Source organism: Myotis yumanensis, unplaced genomic scaffold (assembly GCF_028538775.1).
Source record: "Myotis yumanensis isolate MYYU_CA2020_CCGP unplaced genomic scaffold, mMyoYum1.0.hap1 SCAF_3, whole genome shotgun sequence".
In the NCBI taxonomy this organism is placed as follows: Eukaryota; Metazoa; Chordata; class Mammalia; order Chiroptera; family Vespertilionidae; genus Myotis; species Myotis yumanensis.
Window position 1 is genome coordinate 56,376,657 of NW_027223754.1, and position 6,809 is coordinate 56,383,465.

General features: G+C 40.6%; 1 long non-coding RNA gene across 1 annotated transcript in view; it reads left to right on the forward strand.

Moving 5' to 3' along the window:
* Nucleotides 1-6,218, forward strand: part of LOC139006559 (uncharacterized) — a 30,877-nt gene extending 24,659 nt beyond the window's left edge. The window contains exon 3 of the long non-coding RNA XR_011470753.1: nt 5,658-6,218. This is a non-coding gene — a long non-coding RNA (uncharacterized lncRNA). The remainder of the gene's footprint in view (nt 1-5,657) is intronic.
* The last annotated feature ends 591 nt before the right edge of the window (nt 6,219-6,809 follow it).

Consider the following 6,809-nt stretch of genomic DNA (forward strand, 5'->3'; position numbering starts at 1 on the left):
TATTTTTGGATTCTTTTTTTTTTTGCTTTTCTGGTTGGGTGTTTTTTGCTTCCTCATATTTCAAATCATTGATTTGATTCTTAGGATCCTCTAGTCTACTGTTGAATCCCTGTATATTATTCTTTATTTCAGTCAGTGTATGCTTCTGACTGGTTCTTTTCCATTTTTTTGACATTCTCACTAAGATCCTTGAGAGTCTCACTAAATCCCTTGGAGGTTTCTAGAAGATTCTTGAGTAACCTTATAACCATGGTTTTGAACTTTATATCCAATAGTTTGCTTTCTCCCATTTCTTTTATTTGTGACATTTTTCTTTGTCTCCGCATTTTGGTTGCTTCCCTGTGTTTGTTTCTATGTATTGGGTATAGCTGCTAAGTCTCCTTGAGTTGATAGCATGGCCTTGTGTAGTAGATGTCCTATAGGGCCCAGTGTCTCAGCCTCCCCAATCACCCGAGGTGGACACTCTAGGTGCACCCCTTTGTGGGCTGTGTGCACAGTCTTGTAGTTGAGCCTTTAATGCTGTTGGTGTCACTGGGAGGAATTGACCTCCAGGTGAATTGGCTGTGAGGACCAACTGTGTCTACAATGGAAGAGCTGCTGTGCAGGAGACACCCTTATGGTGCAGGACTTACTTCATTGGGGCTTTGGTGCTCACTGAGTCTGCCCCTTGAATGTGTCACTTATGGATGTGAAGACTTGTAACCTGGTGTGGTCTGACACTGATACTGAATACACTGGCTCTTGAGACTCCAGTGGGGTGCAAATCAGCCACTGTCTGGGGCCACCCAGCAGGAGCTACAAAGAGCTTTTCAGATTCCTCCTCTTTGTATGGGGTTTGGAAGTGCCTAGACGAGGCCCAGCTGTGAAGCAAGGCAGGCTGATGCTGGTGCCAGGTCTTGGGCCTTTTATTGATTGGTTTGGGGCTCCCTGACCCAGCTGCAGCTTGTTTGACAGGTTTTTAGCTTGAGGAAGGGCAGGCCATTCATATGCAAAAGCCGCTGCACACAGCTTGGGTAGGGTTGTAAATTGGTAGGGGCAGGGTCTCAGGGAATCACCAGGGCGGAGCTAAAGAAATGGCTGCCAGTCAGCCCTGCAACTGGGGAGGTCTCAGCATGGGTATAATGACCACTGCAAGCACCTCCTGGGAAGGTCCCAGCATGGGAACAATGACCACTGTGAGCACCTCCATCTGGAAGAAAGCTGCCCCCAACTTCCTGCCCCGATGCCAGACAGTCTAATTTCTCCTCGTATGTGTCTGGGTTCCCCAGAGCCTCGCCCTGGTGCTGGATCTCGGAGGAAGTGGGAGCTTGTAAATTCAGTTTTAAGAGGAACAGCTGGGTCTCCAGCAGCCTCTGTGTCACTGAGCCCCAATACATACTGGTTTTTACAGCCCGGAGTTCTTACTGCCCATAGGGACTTCTTTGCCCAGCTCTGGGACTGGGCATCTGGTTTAGGGCTGGGATCCCCTTGCTCCTCTGCAGAGGTGATCTCCCTCCTGATTAAAAAAGCAGCACATGTGGGTGCCAATCCCGCCCATTCTGCATCTACGCACCTCCTACCAGTCTCAGTGTGCTTTCTTCTTTACTTCTCTAGTTGTACTTTCATTCAGCCAGCTTCCAGTGGTTCTGGATGATGGTTGTTCTGTATTTTAGTTGTAATTTTGATATGGTTGTGGGAGGTTGCGAGTACAGGCATTTGCCTACGCCGCCACCTTGGATTCTCCTGAGAACAATCTTTTTTTTAATATATATATTTTTTAATAATTTTTTTTCTTTATTGATAAGGTATTACATATGTATCCTTATTGCCCCTTTGCCCCTCCTCTCCCTCACTCATGCCCTCACCCCCCTGGTGTCTGTGTCCATTGGTTAGGCTTACATGCATGCATACAAGTCCTTTAGTTGACCTTTCCCCTTTACCCCCACCCTTCCCTACCTTCCCTCTGAGGTTTAATGGTCTGATCAATGCTTCTCTGTCTCTGGATCTGTTTTTGTTCATCATTTTATATTGTTCATTATTTTCCATGAATGAGTGAGATCATGTGATATTTATCTTTCTTTGATTGGCTTATTTCACTTAGCATAATGCTCTCCAGTTCCATTCATGCTGCCAAGAACAATCTTTTGATGAGTAATCATGAAATGAATATTAGTAAACAACAGAAAACTAAAATTAAAGAAAAGTTTTCAAAGAACTTGCCAATCTTATAAATGAGATGAAGTCTCTTGAGTACCATGTCAGTTGTAGGACATAAAGCATCCTATATAATAAAAGGGTAATATGCAAATTGTCCCCTAGACCGGGAGTTCGACTGGAGTTCAACCAGGGGGTGGGGCCAGCCCGCCAACTTCCCAGGGCCCCTCCCCCAGCAGGCCCCACCCCCAATTGCCCACACACACACACCCCCGGACCTCACCCGTGCACAAATTCGTGCACTGGGTCTCTAGTAGTTACATATTAGCTATGCTGTGGGAGAATACATCTGAGAAGGACTCTTAAAAAAGGTAATGCTTGAGCCCTGACCAGGCAGCTCAGTAGGTGAGAGCATCATCCAGATATGCCAAGGTTGCAGGTTTGATCTTTGGTTAGGGCACATATGAGAATCAACCAACAAATGTGTGAAAAAGTGGAACAACAAATCGATGTTTCTATCTTTCTCTCAAATCAATAAATAAAATGGGGGAGGGGGTAAGGGCAATGCTTGAGATGAATCTCAGATGAACAGAACATTGCAGGTGGACAAGACTGGTTAAGAAAGGCAAAATAGTGTGAATAAGAACTTGCGTGGGTATCAGTGATGCTTGAGTAGCTGTGAAAGATGGATTCTGGGCAGGTGTAAAAGAAAGATTATACAACATTTAGAAGAGGTAAGATAATTCCACAAATTCTAAAACAGTTGATCCCAAGGAGAATTCTAAATTGGATTATTAAAGAACACTTCATGTCTTTTTAGTTCCCAGCATGGGTTAACTCGAAAAGATCAACACATTCTAAACTTACCTCTCCAGATCCCACAACCTAATTCATTACTGGTAGTAGCAAAGAGTGTCTGTGTGCTTAAAAGAGGGGGATGTAAGGCAAGGAGAAGAGGGGCATTGACTAAGGGGCTGAAGTGAAAATTAGTATAACATTACAATAGGGATTAAAGTAGCCAAGGGAAAGGCATAGCAAAGGGAGATGTTAAGGCTAGATGTTTGAGGAAAGAAAAAATTAAAAATGTGCCAAGTTTAAAAATATTAGAAAAGAAGTTATAGAAATTGAAGGCAGAATACAGTACCAATAATATGGATCCCAAGATAATAATAGCAGGTGCAAACAGTTTGGGATTAAATAGGAGGAATGGGAGAGAAATGGAAAATGATAGAGGAAGTAGGCCCTGAATGGCTGCCATAAACATTGATTCTTAAATTGTGGACCCCAGATGAACATCCCATGAGAATTTGTTAGAAATACAGACTTGCAGGGCACTGCCCCAGACCTAGTGAATCAGAAACGCTTAGGTGGGATCCAGTGATCTTTGTTTTAACAAGCCCACCAGCTGATTCTGGCAAATGCTGAAGTTTGATAACTGCTTCCCGAGTATGTCAGCTAAAGTTTGCAGCTTGCTTTAATGGGAACAGGAAGCTCAGTCTAACTCCAAGGGTTAAATTCTATCTTGATTGTTACATGCTAAAGGTTATTTAAAAAGCCACCCCCAGTTTTTGCAGTGTTTCAATTTCAGGGGTCAGTCATAAACCCTTTTGTTAAAAAGATCTGCTGCAGAAAAGAATATAATTTTTCTCTAACCACCAAGAGTTACAATGAGCTTTTTATAGCTCTGAAAATAAAAGACCGAAAAGAGAAAACTTAGTGAACCTGCTGCTGATTCATTTGTACCAAGTGATAAAATTTATGAACCATCATAAATTTCACTGTAGCTATTATATCATGACTTTAGACAATTATTTATAATAATGCTTCACAAAATCTTAATACACTCAAATACAAAGGTTCCTATGGTGTATTTCAGAATAGATAATATCAGGTTCCATAGCACATCCTCTTCTTTTTAGGGACAGAAAGCACACTATAAAACAAAATACAATCTGATTTAGGACACTGATTCCCCTCCTGGTAAATCCAATGAGCAAAAGGTTATTTAATTGATAAAAAATAAATTATTTCCTTCTCAAAGGGTTTGTGAGTCAGGGTCTAGTAGACAGAAACCACACCAGTTATTTGAAAAGGAAAAGTTTAATATAAAGAATTATTAAATAGTAGAAGGTGGTCATTCACCAAAACAAGTCCAGAAATGTCAGGTATTAAAAAAAAGCAGCTACTATTTATAGGCTGTGAAAACAGAGACATAAAGAAACTAAATACCAGGAGAAGGCTGCCCTCCTCTTTCTTCCCCCCCTTCCCCCAACCTTTCCACCCCTCAGGCTGAGAGTCTGACCTCTTCAAAGAGGAAGCAGCTACCATAGTAACACACAGCCGTGTGAAGAAGTTTCCCCGAGTACAGGTTGGCAATTGTTAGTAGAAGGGGCCCACCATAGCTGGAGGTTGTGAGTGGGCTGGAGCTGGTCTTTAGAAGTGGCACACCATTGCAAGAAGGTGTAGGCAGGCCAGAGCTAGTCAGAAGTGGCTTCTGGTAAGGAGATCGTGGCCTCAGGGCCATGGCTGGAGTTCATCTGCTAATCTCCTGCTCTGAATAATATCTAATAACTGGAATCTGGAAGAGAAGTGTCTTTCTACTGCTATTACCTGAGGGGTCACACCAGTGCCTCCTACTGGCGAAGTCTAACATTCCCCTAATGGAAAAATAAGACGTGTTTTGAGAGTACAGATGTGGTATCACAAAGCAGGACAAAGAATTATGGGTTTGAAGCCGAGAAGACAATAAACTGAAAACAGTACAGTCTACTCTTTGGCTTTCAGCTTCCATATACACTTTTCTACATGAATTTAGACTTCCACTCACAAAACAGCTCAAGTTTTCCACCCAACATGAGATGAAGCTATTCTTCATACATGTGAAGAAGTTGTCACCCTCTTCCCAAAATGGGAGCCACACAGTTCTAAGGGTTATAGTAATTCAGCCATACACCCACTGAATACTATGTTATCTAAAGGCTAAATTATAAATTTAACCTTCAAAAACTTGTATGTAAAATAATAAATGAAAGAAAGAAGAATATCACTAATATATACAAAGAAATGAATACACAAAGAAAGCAAGTAGAAAATATACAAAGTTACTACAGTCCTTGTTTCTGTAATTGGCCATGAGGCTGTAGTTGATATTTATGACTTTTTTCCTTCTATTACTCTTTCCATATTTTCCTTGTTCTCAGGAAAAACATCAGCCAGTTAGGGCTCTTTACCTTATAGAATGATTCAAAATTAATTCCTAAAGAGTCTGTATTCTTAATAATCTTGTCTTTTATTTAGTTATTTTTGGTTGCTTAGTATTCCATTAATTTTAGAGCATAAAAGTACTAAGATGTAGCCAGAAATCCCTAGGTTCTAGACATAGTACTCCTTACCACCATGCATAGTAGCAAGCCAATTTCCCCTTGGTAACCAACCAATAGGGTAACATTTTTTTTCTTCCTGTTGGTTTAGTGACATAACACCTTCAAATAACCAGGTGACAATCTTATTTTCTAATTCAACAGGACCATTATTTTGTCTTCTGATGGAAACATTCTCTCTTGGAACTAAGACCTCCAAACCAGTGCAGCTCAATGCTAGGACATGAAGCAAAAATTCTGCAAATGTGATATGAGGTATAGTGTAAGAGAAGTCACACATATTTATACCCCTTCATTCCTATTACTATGTTATGGGGGAGGGAGCACCATACAATGGTCTCTGATTTAAAGTGTATACTGCATTCTGTATGATATCTTCAAGATTTTTTTTTCCTTAAAAACTGGAACCACAGCCCTACCCACTGAAAGAAAATAATTTGAGGCCAGAGGACTGATAACTGGAACTGAGCAGAGAACAGGGTCCACACAACCAATGGAGCTAGAATCCAAACTGTGTTGTCCCGGATTTTACTGTTCTTACAAAACAGGAGTGTGGCTCTTGTGTTTGTGATCGTTCTGAGGAGTAATTATAGAGTATTTCTCTCCAGTAAGAAGTTTCAAAACTTACACAACTGCTTTTTCCACTTAAAAAAAAACAACTGCACTGTATTATTAGCTAAAAGAAGATATGTTGATAAATGAGAGTTTTGTCTGTTTTCTGTGGTTTGGTACAAACTGTATGATCTGTTCCAACCCACACATCTACATAACCCATCTCTATCACTGAATAATTGAAAGTTAGCCTCACATTTAAGCACTTACTGCATTGTCTTCTCATACATTCTTAATACTGTTATTGCTAATAAGTTTATAATGCACTCCCTTATGATAGAAATAAATAATGAATCAAAGGTGCTGAACTCTGGGAATATGAGCTGTCAGCTTTCTTTTCCTCCCTAAATATTGAGTTCATTACTTTGATTACTTGGGATAGTAGCTGGGGATATCCCATCCTCTGCTGGACATTCAATAAGCATTTGGGGGGAACTCTTTCTGGAAATGAGTTAATTAATTTTAGTATAAAGGGACAGAAACAAATTTCCATGTTTATAGTACTTGCTAAGAAATATTTCCAAGACATAGGTATTGCTGAAAACGATATGAAGTGTTCTTAGGTTTTATCTATAATTTTTATGATTAATATTAACCAATTAACTTCATTCATTCAGACTTGCTGAATGCCTACTGTAAGAGTCTATGTCTAAGTTCCCTAGAAGCAGAGCTCTCGACGGTGAT